Source organism: Heterodontus francisci, chromosome 2, assembly GCF_036365525.1.
Source record: "Heterodontus francisci isolate sHetFra1 chromosome 2, sHetFra1.hap1, whole genome shotgun sequence".
Lineage (NCBI taxonomy): Eukaryota > Metazoa > Chordata > Chondrichthyes > Heterodontiformes > Heterodontidae > Heterodontus > Heterodontus francisci.
The window spans coordinates 7,155,019-7,175,197 of NC_090372.1; the positions used below are offsets into that span (position 1 = coordinate 7,155,019).

Genomic DNA, 20,179 nt, shown 5'->3' on the forward strand with positions numbered 1-20,179 from the left:
AGACAAGGGTATAAAACAAATAAATTGCCAGATTGAAATAGTATTTGTCTCAGAGGGCTGAGAAAGATGAATGAGATTTGTGACGCGCTGACAATCACAAAATCAATGGTTACTAGAGAATTACCAGTAGATTGGAGCAGGATAATGTTGTGTTCATATTCAGAAAGGCTGACAAAACTAACACAGGTAACTAGAGACAATGGGGGAGAAATTACGTTTTCACAGGGACCTGAGGATGATGCTTGCCCTAAAGTGGATCGCGGGTTTGGTGAGATGCAGATGGAACAGGCAGGTAGCTCTCAATTCGGCACCAGTGGAATTTGAACAAGTAACAAGAGCTGCCACCAAAGGCAAGTGAGTCTCTAAAGCTAGACAGGATGGGTTAATCCTGGCACATATGCAGCCATATTTAGATCTTCTGCACATTGAAGTAGGTGGCCAAACCAAAGAAGCCCCCTAAACCTATTCTTTCCAGTCATACATCATATAAGAGTAGTAGAGTTCCCATGGCAACTGTGTTGTGCTGCAAAATGTGCCACCTATTATCGAAAGCGCAGGTTGTTACGATGCAGATGTTACATGGCACATGGCAGCTATTCCCTCACACCTTCTGAAAAACACTTTCAGAGAAGGTGTCAGATTCTAATTATACAAACCCAGAACGTAATAATGCTGATCAGCTCACTCACCATCTATGCCTAGTTTTTTTTTTAATTCATTCATTCTCAGTCCACGTGAGGTAGGTACACCCACAGTGCTGTTAGGAAAGGAGTTCCAGGTTTTTGACCCAGCGACAGTGAAGGAACGGCGATATATTTCCAAGTCAGGATGGTGTTTGATTTGGAGGGGAACTTGCAGGTGGTGGTGTTCCCATGTGTCCACTGTCCTTGTCCTTCTAGTTGGTAGAGGTCGCGGGTTTGCGAACAGGAAAGATAGCTAAATACGTTATCGAAAATAATACCAAAAGCATAAAGCCCCAACACATCAGTTTAAGCTTTCCAATCATTGCTTAGTTCAGAAAAAAGTTGTTTTCACACAAACAGTACTACTGAAGAATAATTGTTCATACTTAAAAAAAATCATTTGAAGTATCATGCCATTCCTTAAGGGTGGAGGAAAAACCTGCTCATGCATAGGCTAATAAAGCCTTATTGCCTCTTACAGTCACTGCTGACTCATAGGGAGGCCATTCAGCCCCTCGAGTCTGTTCCACCATTCAATGGGATCATGGCTGATTTGCATCTTAACTCCACCCACTCGTCTTGGCTTCATATCCCCTTATATCCGTGCCCAGCAAAAATCTATCAATCTCAGATTATCAATTGAGCAAGCATCTACTCCTTTTATGTTGGAGAGTGCCACAATCTACAACCTTCAATGTCATCTCTGTTTCCTTCTGTTATGCAGTGATTTGTTGACACCATCTTCCTAAAACACAGATATGCCTCTTTCAGCACCTGTACTGGACAGCATGTGATTTATCCACATTGTCCTGCCAATCCTTTCTAAGGAATATTCCAGAGTGCCCTCAATGTGGTCTAAACATTGGAATTATTTTTGATCAAACCAAGGGATGAACTTCCCCAGCCCCTTGGAGACATTGTAGGAACATCTGAATACTGTCAAATTATTATGCAGTCACAAAAAATGTATTTGCCCTTTTAGCTCCCATTGCGATTTCTTACTTAGAATAGCAGACATTGTTTGAACTTTTTACTCCTTTAAAAATTTAGCCCTAAATTGTTCTTAAGTAAATACATGCTACTCATCGTCCCTCTTCTCTGACAGTTCCGACAAAGTGAATTGTCTTGTGAGGATCCATGCTACAATGTGCGATGAAATAGCAGAGACAATCTTTAAAGATCCAATCTGGACCTTTAATAGTGAGTGTTGTTAGGTTATTATCTGGGTTGCAAGGCAAATATGTACATTATGTAACAGCTGTTAAGAAGCCAATAGCACAGAGATGCTTCTTTCAAAATTATACAAGCTAGAAAAAAACCCATCAAAGCAGGGTATAAATGGAAATGGAACTATCAGGAGTAATTTTTGGGAGCCTGGACAAAGAAGCACTAATGCTCTGCTGAATGCTAATATACCCAAATTACTGCACATTAATGTACTTAGTGCATGCTTGCACTCTAATGCACAGAGTAATTTCACCTCCCATTAAGGTTTGCTACGTGGAATTGAAAACATCATTAGATGTGGCCTTAAAAAATATCTGTAGTGTATTTTTAAAATAAATATGTGATGTTCCCCAACTCTATGCAAGCATGACCCGGAGCTTCTACTCACTTGTCATTTTAATTCTCCACCTCACTCCCTCTCTGACCTCAGCCTCCTGCAGTGTTGCAATGAAGCTTAACATAAGTTTGAGGAATAACACCTCATCTCTCGATTTGGCACTTCACAGTCTTTTGGACTCAATATTGAGTTGAATAATTTTAGATCATAACCTCTGGCCCATTTTGTTCCCTGTTCCTTTGTTGGTTTTGGTTTTACACTCTTGCTTTTCTCTTTGTTCAGCCATGGCTCAGTTGGCCGTACTCTTGCCTCTGACTCACAAGGTTCCGGATGCTGGTATCGATATTCAGCAGAGGATTAGTTAAAGGAAGGCGACATTTTAATGTAAATGAAATAAATTGGTCATGATTCATTCCACCTTCCAGAAGAAACAGGGCAGACTGATCGGAATATTTCCCGACTGAATGTTAACATTTTGTTAATTTCCTCTGAGTCAGAAGGTTGTGGCTTCAAGTTCCACTCTAAGACTTGAGCACAAAACATTCAATGCTGACACTCAGTGCAGTAGTGAGGGAGTGCTGCATTGTTGAAGCTGCTGACTTTTGGCTGTGAGGTTAAACCGAGCTGCCATCTGCCCCCTCAGGTGGATGTAAAAGATCCCAAGGCACTAATTTGAACAAGAGCAGGGTATTATCCCCAGTGTCCTGGCCAATATTTATCCCTCAATCAACATCACAAGAACAGATTATTTCGTTATAATCATATTGCTGTATGGGGGAGCTTGCTGTGACCAAATTGGCTGCCACATTTTCTACATTACAACAGTGACTACATTTCAAAAGTTCTTCATTGGCTGTAAAGTGCTTTGCGATGTCCAGTGATCATGAAGGGTGCTATATAAGTGCAAGTCTTTCTGTCTATATAAATGCAACTTGTTATTAGTTACACTGGACACCAATAACATTCCTGATGTGCATTGTCGCTATGGAGTTAATGATGGGGGAAATTCATTGGACTGTGATATTCCTGTCATTAATTTATCATCTGAATACGACTACCTAAGTATTATGATAGCAGGGCAGAAATCAGAGCGTAGGCGTTGTAAGGAATTTGGATGTCTCTATTTTTATTATGCTCTAAGGAATTTGTTAATATCTCCTGCATTACTGTTTGTAAGTAAAATGGAAACAGTTGTGGTGTGGACCAGCGTGTGCAGCTCACCGGGGTGGTGAAGATGTAGAGGTGAAGGACATTGGGACGAAGGGAGGAGGATTCTGACCGAAGACATCATCGCTGGGGTTCATATTGGACTTTTTAAAAATAAAAGACAATGTAACTGAACAAGGACCCCCACATACACACACAGACAGTCAGACAAGTCAGGACAGGCCACTGATGTGGTAGCCTGGGCTGTTAAAAGATCAGATAGACCTGTCTATAACCACACTCAGGGACAATGGCCTTTTGAAATATGTATGAATGGTTTCCTTCTTGCCTTATCAATTTGCAGATATCACATCCATGGGTGATATGCACTTAACAACTCATCCGGCTGAGAGCAGGATATGACTACATGCAGGTGGTCTTGCATATCCAGGGTGGGATTGATAAGGCACTGAAAGCTGATTGGATGACCTAATTCAAAACATTACCTTATATGTCAAAGGGCCAGGATCAGAAAGGGGTATAATGCCACAGCTCACAAGGACATTGTTGCTGCAGCCAGGAAGTCATGCAGGAGAAGTCGTTCAGCATTTCGGACCACCCGGGAATGAGTCCTGGACCCGGTCTACTAAGCAACTGGTGTTGTAAGTATATATTATTGCTTGGTGAGTTAATAAAGGTGTACTGCATAAAGTGGAAATTGTATCCAAAGTGCGGCACAGTGGCGCAGTGGTTAGCACCGCAGCCTCACAGCTCCAGCGACCCGGGTTCAATTCCGGGTACTGCCTGTTTGGAGTTTGCAAGTTCTCCCTGTGTCTGCGTGGGTTTCCTCCGGGTGCTCCGGTTTCCTCCCACATGCCAAAAGACTTGCAGGTTGATAGGTAAATTGGCCATTATAAATTGCCCCTAGTATAGGTAGGTGGTAGGGAAATATAGGGACAGGTGGGGATGTGGTAGGAATATGGAATTAGTGTAGGATTAGTATAAATGGGTGGTTGATGGTCGGCACAGACTCGGTGGGCCGAAGGGCCTGTTTCAGTGCTGTATCTCTAACTAACTAACTAAAAAAAGTCTCTTTTATGCAATTGATACTCAGTACGGGGTCAGGACCTTAGAGGGAACTAAGACCCCCTTTAAGAATCTTATAGCGGGTCATAAAATTCCAGGCTGACCCCTCCCAAGCTCTGTCAATGCTGTTCTCTGTCTTGTGGAGATAGTAGGCATCAGTCTGAAATGACTCACATTCTGTGATGATGTACATCATTCATTCTTTTTTCTCCCTTTTGATAACACAGATGAGACCAGCACCTCAGCATTCAATGAGTCGTGACTGTTACGACCAGTTGAAAAAGATGGCTGGGGTTCCCTTCCAGCCTTCACCTGGTCTTACTGCAACAGGGTTTAATTTTAAACACAACATGTTTAAGCTCTCCCTTGGTGAATCCTTGTTCTCTGCTTTCCAGTTATAAGGCAAAGAAACCAGCACAAACAGGCTTTCTTAGGTTTAAACAAGAAAAGTTGAAATTTATTAAACGTAAACTCTAATTTGGTTGAGGCCTATGGATACACAATGTGCCCACATTAGCATGCTTACGTGATGTACTCATGCAAATAGAGACAGAAAAGAGCAGAAGAAAAATAAAGTTGAAAAGTTCAAGGCAATATCCGAAGAGTTTTGTTATGTGTCTTCAAGCTCACTGTAGAATCCTTGATTGGAGGTAGATCTTGCTTTTCGTTGGCGCCCAGTATTCTTCTTAAACCTTGTTTACTGTAGGAGACTTTTCTCTCTTGGGGTTCATGTGTCTTCAATGGTTTCAGAGGCTTGTGAGAAAGAGATGGGAGCAGACAGGAGAGAGATCTTCTCAGTCCAGGAGCAAACAGACACTCTGCCTTCAAAAACTCTCTGTGGCCAGTTCAAAACAAAACCCTGGAACAGCCAGGTAGTCATGTGACCAGCTGGTCTAACCAGTCTTGGCCCTTGTGGATTGTATCCTCTTTAGCAGGCCCTGGGGGAATGCGCTTCCTCAGCTTCGATGTCTGTCAGTAAGTAAATGCTTTTTTCCATCCACGGCTGATCTGTTTAACATGTCATTTCCTCACTCCACCAACAGTTAAAAATCAATGTTCATGATAAAATTAATGTGCCTCATTCTTGGCAGGTGGGGGCTTAGCATGACACCTCTACACCCAGGGGAATGAAAAGCATTTTGAGAAAAGCGCATTTCATTAAAAGGGTCGAGAGGAATTATAAGATACAGAAAAAACCCATGCATTTCTCTCATTCATTCACAAATCCTAAAACTTATTAAAATCGCCCCTTGTTTGGCATCCCAATAAATATGTGATTCTTTCTTGGGGAAGTTTCTCTTCCACTTGCCCTTTTCCATGGCTGCCTAGGGTCTTTGTTCCTGTTGAGGTAATTTTTGTTCCCAGGAGAGTCAGTAGTGGATGGGTCTCTCCTGAACTCTCCTTCAGTGCTTTGCTGAGTCATGCAAGACTTTGGGGGATGGGTGGTTTTCATTGGTTCTGACTGTGGGGGAGGATACTTTGCTAATCTCCCTTTTGTCCCAGAGGACACTCCTGCCTGCAGGTATTTGTGCAGAATCTACTGCACTCCCTGTGGCACTTTGACTAGGTGAGGCATCACCCTCACGGTTTCTCTGCCCTCTAGAGGTCTTTCTTTGTCTCTGCAGGTTCCTGTAAATGTTGTTAGCATCTCTGGAGGGGTGCTTCCTGTGTCTGCATTTACGTAGGAGGATGTGGGGTCTAAATTTTCACATTTTCCGGGTTTGGCTGACCGGACAGTAGGGGTTTTCAACTGGGCTTGCTCCCAGACTTCCTTTAACCTGCCCTCTTGGTCACTTTTTCCCCTTCCCTGTCTAACCTTTTGCCAGCCTTGTGCCTACCTGTCCTTTTTTGTTCTCGGCAGGGGTCCCTTACAGTTCACCACCCCACTGCTGGAGGGTCCTCCTAAAACCAGTACAGGACTTAGGGGTGCAGGTTTCACCGTAGATTGGAGTTTCCCCTCAACCTGGCACATGTGGCAACTCCTGCAGTACTCCACCACATCTTTGTGGAGTTATGGCCAATCAAACTGTTGTCTTATGCGGGCTTTGGTCTTTCATATACCAGCATGTACAGCCACTGTAGTCTTGTGGGCCCTTCTTAATATTTCTCTCCGGTACCTCTGCGACACCACTAACTGGTGAACTACTGTCCACTCCTTGCCCTCAGGTCTGTGAGGAGAACTCCATTTCCCCATCATTACCTCATTCTTTAAATAGTAGCAATCAGGGACTCCCTCTGCTTCACTTTCAGACTGGGCAGCCTGTGCTAACTCTCACAATACTGGGGATCGGCTCGCTGAGCCTCACCTAGGGAAAATCCATTTTAATTCATTCCCTGGGTCTCCTAACGTTCCAAAGAAAGCCTTGGACAGACAGACCTCATGGTCATTGCCTGCTGTGCCAATGCGGTCTCCTCTGGGGGATCTGGTTTGATCATAATCTGATCCACTACACATTCAGGGAAACTTCAGGGGTCCGTCTCCCACCACTGCCCTGTCTCTCTGACCTCCAGCGGTATTTCACTACTGGGGGGGGGGGCTACCACCTCACTTCCACCAGATCATTACTTATGAGCAGGTCAAACCCATTCACAGGTAAACTAGGGACAATCCCTACAGTCACTGGTCCCGAAACTAGGTTGCACTCTAGATGCATGCGGTGTACAAGTACACTGCCCTCCTATACCATTCACTACCATTCTGAAATTCACTGCACTATCTGGGAGAAAGGTCAGGCCTTTTCCCAGTAAAAGGGATCTAATGGCCCCTGTATCCCTGAGAATAACTAAGGACTTGCTTGCCCCACTCGAGGGGTATGGGGTTACTTTCCCTTCAGATACAAAACTCTGATAACCTTCAGGATTCCTATTAAATTTTCCTGCACTTGCAGTAGTAAGCTTCCTGGGTCTCACTCTTACTGCAGCACAAGTCACATCTTGTTCTGCTGTCCATCAGGGCCTCGTCGTCACTGAGTGGGTGTGCCCTGATTAACCCTACCAGCTTTCCCTTTAGTTTCCATCAGTCAGCTTTTAAATGTCCTGCTTTATTACAATGGAAGCACACAGGTCTCCGGGTCTCACTCTTGCTCACAGCACCTTCCTTTTTCCTGCTTTCCTTTCTTTCCCAGGACTGCTTGGGATCCTATCACCTTCCCACCCTTTGTCCTTTTTGGATTTGTGGGGATGATTAGGAAAGGTTCTCACCTGGAAAACCGACTTATAAATTAAAGCAGACTCATCAGCCAGAACTGCCGCTTGCCGGGCTCTCTGAACCGGCTTCTCCTCTACATGTGTCTTTATGGCGAGTGGGAGAGAGTTTTTAAATTCCTCTAACAGAATTACTTTGCTAAGATTCTCATATCTGAGCTTTACTTTAACAGCCCTCAGCCACTGCTCAAAAACCAGCTGCTTACTTCTTTCAAACTCCAGATAAGTTTGATTAGATTGCTTCTTGAGGGCTCTAAACTTTTGGCGATAGGTACTAATTCATATGTCCCGAGGGTAGTATTTATGGTTAGTTCATAATTCGATGAACTTTCATCTGACAACACAGAATAAACCTCATGGGCTTTTCCAGTTAGCTTGCTTTGTAGTAAAAGAGGCCAGATCTCAGCTGGCCAAGTTAGCTGCCTTGCGAGTTTCTCAAAGGACACAAAAAATGTTTCTACATCCTCCTCATTGAATTTTGGAATTAGCTGAGATAGTTTTAACAATTTTGTACCCAGCCCTGAATTATGCTCCTCCATATTGGCCAAGATTTCACTAGGGTTACTCTGTCATCCCCTAGTTAAGTCAAGCCGCTTCAGCTCTCTTTCTTCACATTTCTTCCGGAATATTCTTTCTGTCTCCCTCTCTTGCCTTTCATTTTCTTCATGTTCCTTCTGGAAGGCTCTCTCTTTCTCCCTCTTCTGCCTCTCTCTTTCTCTTTCTCTTTCCCTGTCTTCTAATTCAAGTTTCCTTTGTTCCAAATGCATCTTTGCTAACAATACCCTGTCAGAGTCTGCTTCTAACACTGCTTCTGCTTCTTCAAATTCAAGGGGAAAATGGTTGGCCACTAGTCTGAGGAGTTCAGACTTCCCAGCCAAACCACGTACGGTGATCCCACACTGCTCAGCCATTTTCCTCAACTCCTCCATGGACAGTGCTTTTAACTTATCCCAAGTGACTTCATCCTGGCTTGGGGAGCCACTAGCTTCAGTTGCGGACATGTTAGTATTCAATCACACACAACCACAAGAAAACCTGTATTGAAATCTTGCTCTTTTTGATTGGGAACAATTTGGCTTCCCACTTCCAATTTTTCTCATTTGCCTGTGGGTAAAATTCCAGATGCTAGCACCCAAATTTCTGTTGTGACCAGGTGAGAAAAAGGTCTAGGGATCTCTTCCAGCCTTCACCTGGTCTTATAGTAACAGGGTTTAATTTTAAACACACCATGTTTTAGCTTTCCCTTGGTGAATCCTTGTTCACCACTTTCCAATTATAAGGCAAAAAAGCCAGCGCAAACAGGCTTTCTTAGGTTTAAAGAAGAAAAGTTGAAATTTATTAAACTAAAACTTAAACTCTAATTTGGTTGACACCAACGGATACACGACGCACCTATGCTAGCAAGCATACGCAATACATGCATGCAAATAGAGACAGAAAAGAGCAGAAGAAAAATAAAATGGAAAAGTTCAAGGCAATATCTGAAGAGTTGTTGTTACGGTTCTTCACGTTCACTGTAGAGTCCTTGATGGTAGGTAGATCTTACTTTTCACTGGGGCCCAGTATTCCTCTTAAACCTTGTTCACTGTAGGAGACTTTTCTCTCTTGGGGTTCATGTGTCTTCAGTGGATTCAGAGGCTTGTGAGAAAGAGATGGGAGCAGACAGGAGAGAGATCTTCTCAGTCCAGGAGCAAACAGACACTCTGCCTTCAAAAACTCTCTGTGGCCAGTTTAAAACAAAACCCTGGAACAGCCAGGTAGTCATGTGACCAGCTGGTCTAACCAGTCCTGGCCCTTGTGGATTGTATCCTCCTTAGCAGGCCTTGGAATGCGCTTCCTCACCTTCGATGTCTGTTAGTATGTAAAAGTTATTTTTCAGCCACGGCTGATCTGTTTAACAAGTCATTTCCTCGCTCCAACAACAGTTAAAAATCAATGTTCATGACAAAACTGATGTGCCTCATTCTTGGCAGGTGGGGGCCTAGCACGACATGACCAAGAACTCACATTCAGCCACACTTTGGCTTTCAATGCTAAAACTCATTTTTATATCATATTATTTTGAGGTTTTGTGACTGACTAACAGTTGGTGATGAGCATATGATAAACAGACACATTGGGGTAGGACAATGTTGGATGTGCTTGGGCATACAATGGGTGCAAAGCTGACCAAGTTAGTGACTGGATCGACTTCAGTCCAATATGCTTGGGCGGTGGTCCCACTGCTAACTTTGTGAGGGCACTTTTTTGGCTCTCCTGGGTGTTTGGTCCTTTAAATATGTAAATTAAGGACCAAACGTCTGTTGAAGGACTCATTCCTGGGCCTGATCTGCTCAGGAATTTTCAGTGACTCCATGGCCAACAACTCCAGGTAAGTTACAAACCACATCCTCTGGTGCAAGGAATAGCCTAAGCCGATTGGAACCCCCTCTTCCCACCCCTTCTTCTTCTCACAGACCCCACACCAACTAACCCCCCTCCCCCTTCAGGACTTACCCAAGGTCTGACATTACATTACAGCACAGAAATAGTCATTTGGCCCAACAGGTCCATTCTGGTGTTTATGCTTCCCACAAGCCTCCTGCCACCCCTCTTTATTTAATATCCTTCTATTCCTTTCTCCCTCACTTGTTTATCTGGCTTTCTCTTAAATGCATCTGTGCTAGTCACCTCAACTATTCCCTGTGGCAGTGAGTTCCACTTCCTCACCAATCTCTGGACAAAGAAGGTTCTGCTGAATTTGCTATTGCATTTATTGGTGACCATCTTATACTTATGATCTCCAGTTTTGGACTCCGCCTGCACTCATGGAAAAAACATCTCTACGCCTATTCTATTGCACACTTTCATAATCGTAAAGACTTCTGTCAGGCCACCCCTCAGCCTTCTCTCTTTCTCTAGAGAAAACAGCTTCAACCTGTTTAGCCTTTTCGGTTAAGTGTATCCGCTCAGTTCTGGTATTAAGCTTGTCAATCTTGTTTTGCACTTTCTCCAGTGCTTCTATATTCTTTTGATAATATGGAAGACAGTGAACTATGCACAAGCACTATCCAAGTTGCTTCACTTGGGTGAGCTGATTGTGGAGGCCCAACCAGCACTGGTAACTCCTGCCAACTACGCTGGCGAGGCCTGAGGACAAACGTCCATCGATTCCCAAACCTTAGGGCCCAGGTGTAGTGTCAGGTTCAGCTCCAAACAGACCAAAATCTACTTCGGTTGGCTGGTTGTTTTTAAAATTCTCCTTCATCAGATTCTGTTTTCCTGCTTCGGCAAAGTCATCTTGACCTTTCTTGATAAAGTCCTCCTCATAACTTACTCATTTTATAAACCTCTCAGGATAATGGAACCACTGAAAGTAGCTTCCAGAAGGATTAAATCTATTTTGTGCTCTTGCAAATGGTTCAAGTCAAAAATAAACACAGTAAATTTCCTGCTGCATTCAGGTAAAATGATAGAACATGTGACTCATTGTACAAAGAGTGAAATACTGTGAACACTGGAAATCCAAAATTAATATAGAAAATGCTGGAGACTTTCAGCAGCTTGGGCAGCTTCTGTGAGGAGAGAGAAAAACAATTAATGTTTCAGGTCAACAAACTTTTTATCAGAAATGGATGAAGTTAGAGATTTAATTTTTTGAAGCAAGTACAGAGGCAGGAAAAGAAGAAGAGGCAACAAAAGGAAAGGTTTGTGATAGGGTGGAAGGCTGAAGTGAAGGGAAGTAGGGGAGGGGGGTGTCTGTAATTGGATGGAAGCCCATGACTTTAATTGATAAGGGAAGGAACTCAAACAGATGTTTTGATTGTTGGTCCTGGAAATTTGATTGTGCTTGAAAATGAGGTCCCAAGCAGCACAATTAATTAATGCTGCGACCTCTTTAAAATTGAAACTCGCACTATTCATTGGCTGCACACCTGTTTTGCGGGGCTGGGGGATTGGAGTGAAAATCGGGTGACTCTGACATCACTTAAAGGCAGTCAATACCTCTTAAATGGGAGGTGCTACTCTGCCTGCAGGCAGGAGGCTCAGTGGGTAGCTCTCCTGTCTCTGTATCAGAAGGTTGTGGGTTTGAGTCCCGCTCCAGAGACTTGAGCACAAAAATCCAGGCTAGCACTCCATTGCACTACTGAGGGAGTGCTACACTGCCAGAGGTGTTGTCTTTCAGATTGAGACCCTGCTTGCCTGTTCAGATGGTTGTAAAAGATCCCAAAAAAGAGCAGGGACATTATCCCCAGTGTTGAGATTAAGGTTGCATAATACAGAACACTGAAAAAGTAAAGCTTTTCCATTTGAGGTATGGTCTTGCCTGATGTATGATTGCTGATATGTGTGCAGTTAATAATACCCTCTGCTATAGTGAAGTCAGCCAAGTAGGAGGGTTCAACCTGCTTTTCTTCCATTTTCCAGTTGCTGCTGGTAAAATTGATGAACCTAGTGCATTCTTGAACAAAGCTTCATTGATATCCCTAATTTAACAATGTACAACTTGACCATTCATTCCAATAGGGTCGCTTGTTAGCTACCTTAAAGTTACCAGTGGCATAGAAGTTGAGTCCCATCTGTAAAAAGATGCAGGCCAGCGTTGAAGAGTTGCAACTGCTTTAAGATAAGTGGCTGCATGTGGGGATAATAATTGCTGCCAATATTGCCAATGGATTTGTAATGGACCAATAAAATTGGTTTGCAAAAACCATTGGATGGGAAAACACAAGATTGTCAATGTTTAGTGGTTGGCAATACTTGGTGGTATACAACCTTCCTAGTAAATGGTACGAGTTATACTCAGCTATACTATCATCCTGTTCTTACACCTTGTTCCTCTTCACTCTCATTCGCAGTTGGCACTGTGCACAGTTAAGGAAGAGCAAGGGGTGACAGCAAAAGAGGGAAGTAGCAATCTGATGGATACAGTTCAGAAATATTGCTTTTATTCTTCATTTCCAGCAAGCTACCCAAGTCAAAGTAATCGCATGTGTGGAAAGCAATCAGCTCAGATTGGATAGCAGAGAAATATTGATTGAGAGGATTCAGGAGGCCCAATTGATTTGCTGGAGGAACATTATATAGCATTTTCTCTTGGGAGATTGAATAAATCAGTTGGAGTATCTGATTGTGCAATCTACACTATGTCCATGAAAGGGCTGGACTTGGCAGGCAGAATGGACACCTCTCATCCCATGCTTTTTCATGTTCTTTTATCAACCTCAATTGACTGAAACTGGGATTGAGCATTGAAGTTATGATACTGAACAAGAGTTTTCCTATCAATAATGGATTTCAATACTTCCTCTGAAATACTTTCTACATTTTTATGTGCTTATGCAAGACTTGGGAAAAAAATCTTAATGGCATCTCTTTACACTCGAGTGACAAAATATAAATGTAGAATGATTTTGGAAGAGGAAAATGACAAATATCAACATTCCTGTCAATAGTTTCCAGTAGTATTTGGGTGAGCTATTACATTTTCATTCACCAGGACATGTTTTCTGTACTGTGTTTTTCAGATATTTCACATAAATTGATGCAAGCAGGAGTGGGGAATCAGAAGGATGTCCAATGCCATGCAAATTGATGTTCTTACCTCTCCTCTATACAATTTAAAGGAAGCGATTGTATTTTGATCCATGACTGTGAGCTTGATCAATCATTTGTAGTAGATGTGGACTCTATTTTCAATTTATTGTACTGATACCATTCTGATCAAAGTACTATTCAAGTATTCAGCCATTCCATCTGATTATGAACTCAAGTGGTCCATTCAGTCCATCGTGCCTGTGCCAGCTCTTTGAAAGAATTATCCAATTAGTCCCACTGCCCTGCTCCTTCCCCGTAACACTGCACATTTTTCCCTCCAAGTATTTATCCAATTCCATTTTGAAAGTTACTATTGAATTTGCTTCCGCCGCCCTTTCAGGCAGCGCGTTCCAAATCATAACATCGTGCATTTAAAAAAAATGTTTCCTCATGTCTCCTCTGGTCCCTTTGTCAATAATGTTAAACCTGTGTCCTCTGGTTACTGACCCTTCTGCCATTGAAAACAGTTTCTCCTTATTTACTCGATCAAAACCCTTCATTATTATTTTGAACACCTCTATCAAATCTCCTCTTAACCTTCTCTCCTCTTCAAAATGTAATAACTGGCAGCATTGTCGTATGACACATGAACTCGAGACTCCAATTTTGGGGGTCAGTAGCACCCCGAAAATCGTGGGGAGACTCATTCCTGCTCCCACTCCACCCACTGGGGATTTTGTTGCCGCCTTCACACGCAGGCAACTCTCCATTTCAAGCAGGAACCTGCTTGTAATATTCTAATGTGGGAACCTATGACATCTATACACAGTTTTGAAGTATGAAGTGTGCACTGCACTGCTCTGCCCATTGATAGAAGACATTGAGCAGCCTAAACCAGTGACCCCTGCAACGACTGCAGCAGAGCGCTCGGAGAAAGGCAAGTGAAGGTTTTGCTTGAGATTTTTGTGGAGCCAGAAAGAGCAGGAATGCTGACTCATTCGCAATTCTCCTACCATTGCCTCCCTTTATCATGCTATTTTTAACTCAGCTCCATGAATGAAACTGTATATTTCAACTCCTCCTTTTGGCAAGGACTCAGCAGGTGGTGCGAGGACCTCTCTCACTACACATCCAAAGTGGGTAATCTCTTCCACATTGACTCTGCCTCCAGCAAGATCACTTAGAGGCTGAAACATGTCGAGTACTTGACTTACATGCTGTTTTCTAACTTTGCTCCTATTCCTGCCTCCTAACCTGCCTCCGCAGCACAGGGGAAATTCAGCTTGTTAACTCTGTTTCTCTCTCCACAGATGCTGCCAGACTTGCTGAATAGTTCCAGTATTTTCTGTTTTTATACTAGAGATGCATAACTAAGGCTAACTTTGCCAGTGTAGCCCACGTCCTGAGGATAAATTAAAAATAATTGTGAAGGTTATGGACTGAATTTGTATTGTCAATTAATTGACGAGTTGACTATGCTTTTACTATCAGTTACCAACTCTCTTGCTGGATGTGCTAAGGTTCTGTCAAAACCCAAATTAATTTCAGCTGTCACTATGGCAAAATATTCAAACAATTGGTTTTGGTTGTCGTGGGACTGTAAGTTGTACTTGTGATAATAGTCCCACAGCTAGTGTTGCTCTTTTGCACAGTGTTTATTTTTGCATTTTCAATTGTTGTACCAGCTCCCGAATGTTTTGTTCTACTCCATTAGTTTGCTTGGCCTCAGGTTCTTCACTCTGGGATAGCCAATCAGGAACGCAGCCAATATTCCCATTATCTTTCAATTCTGCTGGACTTTCTGCTGCAAAATAACATGGAGAAGTGGCATTACACAATATTAATGTTCTGTGGCATTGTGAATCGGTGTGTTTGTTGTCAGGCTCATTGCAAGGGTCCATAGGGAATGCAGCCATGAAGATTTTCTTTTCATTCATTTAGCATAAGAAATTAAGATTAATTGGTGAGGTTAGATATATTTGTCGAAGAAACAATGGCTGGAATTTTGTTCTCATGGCCGGAGTCTCGATGACTGGCCCAAAAGTTGGGGTGACCCCACCTCGGCCGTCTGTGGGACCAGGAGCTGCATTTTACAGGGGTGAGGCAACATATTGGTTGCTGTTGGGGGTGCTGTCCCTACAGAGCACGACTGCCAATTCCCAGGAGCTCCCAATCAATTGGAGGGCCAGCAGCTCAGCACTCAGGGAGTAGTGGTCACTGCTGGGACTGCACCTGAAAGAAGAAAACGCAATGGAAAGACACCACCCTCCCAATCAGGTGAGTGGGATCTGGGGGCACCGGGGTCAGTCAGGCAGGGCCCGGTGAGGTGGGTGGGGGTTGGTGAGAGCAAGCAGCGCCATTGCCTCCGGGGGTCCCTCTGTGGGCCAAAGAAGCCCAAATTGGAGGAGCCATCCCAAACCCGCTGGGGGGGCGCCAGGGTTTACCTAGTAGTTTCCCCATGTGGCGGAGGACCCACCGGCGGCTGGTAAAATGTCAGTGGTGGCAGAAAGAGACCCTTAAGTGGCCACTTAAGTGGCTCAATTGGCCTCTGGTGGGAGGGCTGTCTGTCACCTTCCCCGCCACTGGTAAGATGGCATGGTGGCAGATGGATGATGGGCACTCCACCCCTGTGTTCCCTCGCCATTTTCACACCAACCCTAACCCCCCCACCCCCCCCACCACTTCCCAGCCTGTCCCCAGAAGGCTGGAAAAACCCAGCTCTACAAAACTGTTGTTAATTCGAACCTGTCTCTGTGTTCCAATGTAATGACTGTTAACTTGGGTCATCAAATCATTAATATTCTTCACTCTGCCTTACATTTAATACAAAACAGCTGAAGGAGCTGTGATAGAAAATCAGTTATTGAAAGAAAATCTCTCACTGAGCTGGGAATTTGAGAAATGGAAGAGCGAAATGTCAGTTCGAACAATATTCTCAACTTTCAGAAGCCAACATGCAAGATTTTATTCTGAGTTCTGATGAAAGGTCATCGACCTTTTTACTAGATTGATATCTGGAATGAGCGGGTTGGCTTATGAGGAAAGGTTGGACAGACTGGGCTTGTTTTCACTGGAGTTTAGAAGAGTGAGGGGAGACTTGATTGAAGTATATAAGATCCTGAACGGTCTTGACAAGGTGGATGCGGAAAGGATGTTTCCTCTAGTGGGTGAGTCCAGAACTAGGGGTCACTGTTTTAAAATTAGGGGTCACCCTTTTAGGACAGAGATGAGGAGAATTTTGTTTTCTCTCAGGGTTGTGCGACTTTGGAACTCTCTGCCTCAGAAAGTGGTGGAGGTAGATAGAGTCTTGTTAGGCAAGGGAATCAAGGGGCATTGGGGGGTAGATGGGCTTATGGAATTCGAAACACAAACTGATCAGCCCTGATCTTATTGAATGGGGGAACAGGTTTGAGGGGCCAAATGGCCTACTTCTGCTCCTAATTCGTATGCTTGTATGACCTGAATTGTTGGGTGGAAGTTTGTGCTGGCGGTGGGGGTCTCAATGTCGAGGGATACCGATACTGAGATCCCCGTGTCTGCTCTTGCACAGAAGGCCAGCCGAATTTAGTGCCAATCAGGTGCTTAACTGGACAGCGGCAGGCCTTCCATACGACTTAGGACCCTGCCGCCGGCAGTCACGGCCTTGCAGAGCTGTTGGCCAATCAGGGGCCGGCAGCTGCAGTGTTACCGCGGCGGCGGTGGTTGCTGCTGTAGCTGCAGTGACCAGACCCTGAGGAGCAGCTCTGGAACCCAGCTTAAGTTAGGTCAGAGCGGGAGGGATCTCGCAGTGTGGGGGTTGCCGGGGGACAAAAATGAAGATGATAATAGCTGATGTTTGTTATAACTCTCCCTTAGATTAACAGTCATTGAACTTCAGGTCATAGAATTTTAGCTGTTATACTTGCTGATGTTTTTGTACAGAAACATTTTATCCTTTTCCTTTCGCATCCTTTAATAGTGCGACACAAAAGATGTCAGCACACGTGAGAACATTTTCAAAGACATACATATGTAACTAAATCCAAAGTGATTCAAATTGGCTCAAATTTGAATATATTGATTAGAAAATCTGACTCTGAATTTTTATTCAAAATTATTTCCAAATGAAATGTGTTATTTGCTGACAGCTTGTGTTTAATCTTGAACATAATTAGTGAAGAAAGTTATTAAGGCACTCAGAAAATTCATCATTAAAATTTCTTATTTCCATTGTCGTATCGAAATGCAAAATGCAATAATGACTACAAATAATCAGAAATTAGATTAGATTAGAGATACAGCACTGAAACAGGCCCTTCGGCCCACCGAGTCTGTGCCGAACACCAACCACCCATTTATACTCTTTTCTTTCTTTTGGGCCTCCTTATCTCGAGAGACAATGGATACGCGCCTGGAGGTGGTCAGTGGTTTGTGAAGCAGCGCCTGGAGTGGCTATAAAGGCCAATTCTGGAGTGACAGGCTCTTCCACAGGTGCTGCAGAGAAATTTGTTTGTTGGGGCTGTTGCACAGTTGGCTCTCCCCTTGCGCCTCTGTCTTTTTTCCTGCCAACTACTAAGTCTCTTCGACTCGCCACAATTTAGCCCTGTCTTTATGGCTGCCCGCCAGCTCTGGCGAATGCTGGCAACTGACTCCCACGACTTGTGATCAATGTCACACGATTTCATGTCACGTTTGCAGACGTCTTTATAACGGAGACATGGACGGCCGGTGGGTCTGATACCAGTGGCGAGCTCGCTGTACAATGTGTCTTTGGGGATCCTGCCATCTTCCATGCGGCTCACATGGCCAAGCCATCTCAAGCGCCGCTGACTCAGTAGTGTGTATAAGCTGGGGGTGTTGGCCGCTTCAAGGACTTCTGTGTTGGAGAAATAGTCCTGCCACCTGATGCCAAGTATTCTCCGACCCATTTATACTAATCCTACACTAATCCCATATTCCTACCAAACATCCCCACCTGTCCCTATATTTCCCTACCACCTACCTATACTAGTGACAATTTATAATGGCCAATTTACCTATCAACCTGCAAGTCTTTTGGCTTGTGGGAGGAAACCGGAGCACCCGGAGAAAACCCACGCAGACACAGGGAGAACTTGCAAACTCCACACAGGCAGTACCCGGAATCGAACCCGGGTCCCTGGAGCTGTGAGGCTGCGGTGCTAACCACTGCGCCACTGTGCCGCCCTATTATCAGCGTGCTAAGATGGAACTTAGCTACTTGGGTTTATGGAACATATTAAACCATCTACATTGCTTTTCTTGTTCACAATGTATCTTTCCCTTGCTGCAGTACCAGGTAAGTAACTGAGAGGGTGCTTCAGCATGAAAGTACCCAATCAGCAGCATTTAAAAAATGTAAATAAAAAATAGAAAAAGCAGCCAGTTCACCACTGTTGGAAGTGGGGGGGTGTGTGGTTGGTGGATGGGAGGGGGGAGAGGGTCCCCCTTTGGATGCATCCACACCTAGGCAGGCAGGGAGCACCTGTAGGCCTGCCTAGATTGCAGGCACCCCAGCCTGGCGCTGGGTGCCCACCTCCGGGTAGTTAAACTGTCCCCCGTTGCATTGGGAAATTCCCAGTTGGCCTCCTTTAACTGCCCTTAACAAGGCTCTTAATGAGCCTAGTGGGGGTTGACAGCTATGCTGGACCCCTAACCCACCTCCTTTAAAATGGCCGATGCCGGTAACAATATTGGGGAACCAGCACGCTAGCCAGCGCAGGTATTTTTGGACCTTATCGCCTCCATTGCCCACCTGAAAATTGTGCCCTATATTGCTAAACATCTTCCAATAACACCAGATTCATTCTGCTTTTTCTACTCTTTCCACAAAAATGATTGCAAGTGATTCTGTGAAAAACAACTTGGAACGGTCATTTATTTCAACATCAAAAAAGTGGAGCCCTTTGCATTGTGTATTAGACTGGTCCCTTTGTGTCCTTCTGGCACTGTTTTAACTCTGCTAGTCTTGACAACAATCTGTGAATCTCAACCATATTGTAATCAGTAAGATACATGTACAAGACTACGTTTTCAGCAGTCTTCTGCACACAACTTAATGGTGTTGCTTGTGACAATCAAACTGTAGAAAAAAAAACATTTCTTTTTAATTTTTCTACTTTTAGATTGAGTCAAGCGGGTGGAAGTCCCACCTCAGGACAATTAAAGCCCGGGAACCCATAAAATGCAGATTCCCGGGATAGGCGGAAGTGGGTTCGCGTAAAAGTCGGTGGCGAAGTCCCGTCAGCCCATTGAGAGTTATTGTTTGTGTAAGAGCCAGCATTCCATCCCCGCCCACCCCCATCACTGAGTATGTCTAATAAACTTTGAAGAATCAACAATCCTCGCAGGCAATGCTGCTTCAAACAAAGAACTAGTCACATGACTAACCTGCTGGCCAACCTGGGAATTGATTAAATTGCGCTCACAGTAAAGTTTTGAGGCAGACTGCAGTTGACGATCAAAGAGAAGCAAGGTCTCTCTCTCTCTCTGTCTCCCTCTCAAACAAGGTTCCAGGGACCCAGAGAAGTAACTCAAGCCTCAAGACAGAAGCCCCTGTAGCCTTCTGGTACCAGCGAAACTAGTTTGAAAGTGTGCACTGGCCCCACAGGGAACTGCAAGACTTAACTTCAATCAAAGGCTTTGCATCCAACCCAAAAACCAGTAACTGAATTTCATCTACTATTTCAACCTTCCCCCTTTAATACTTTCTCCTCCTCTGTATCTATTTGTCTGTGTTTATTCCGTATACATGCCAGCGATGTGTATTTTTAGTAGTTCTAACTGAGTTAGAGTTTTAAGGTTAATAAACTTACACCTTTCTTGTTTAAATCTAAGAAAACCTGTCTGGTTGATTCCTTTACAATTACAATAGAGAGCAGTGAGCAAGGACTCACTGAGTGGAAGCTAAAAACACTGTGCTTTGAAAGTCAAACCCTGTTGTGGCCAAAGCAGAAAAAGGCTGAGAGGGGAGCCCGACACC

At 44.0% G+C, this 20,179-nt stretch overlaps 1 long non-coding RNA gene across 1 annotated transcript in view; it reads left to right on the forward strand.

The window, feature by feature from the left end:
• LOC137379116 (uncharacterized) overlaps positions 1–15,106 on the forward strand; it is a 43,668-nt gene extending 28,562 nt beyond the window's left edge. Inside the window, exons 2-3 of the long non-coding RNA XR_010976739.1 lie at positions 3,914–4,055; positions 13,191–15,106. This is a non-coding gene — a long non-coding RNA (uncharacterized lncRNA). The remainder of the gene's footprint in view (positions 1–3,913; positions 4,056–13,190) is intronic.
• Positions 15,107–20,179: the final 5,073 nt, after the last annotated feature.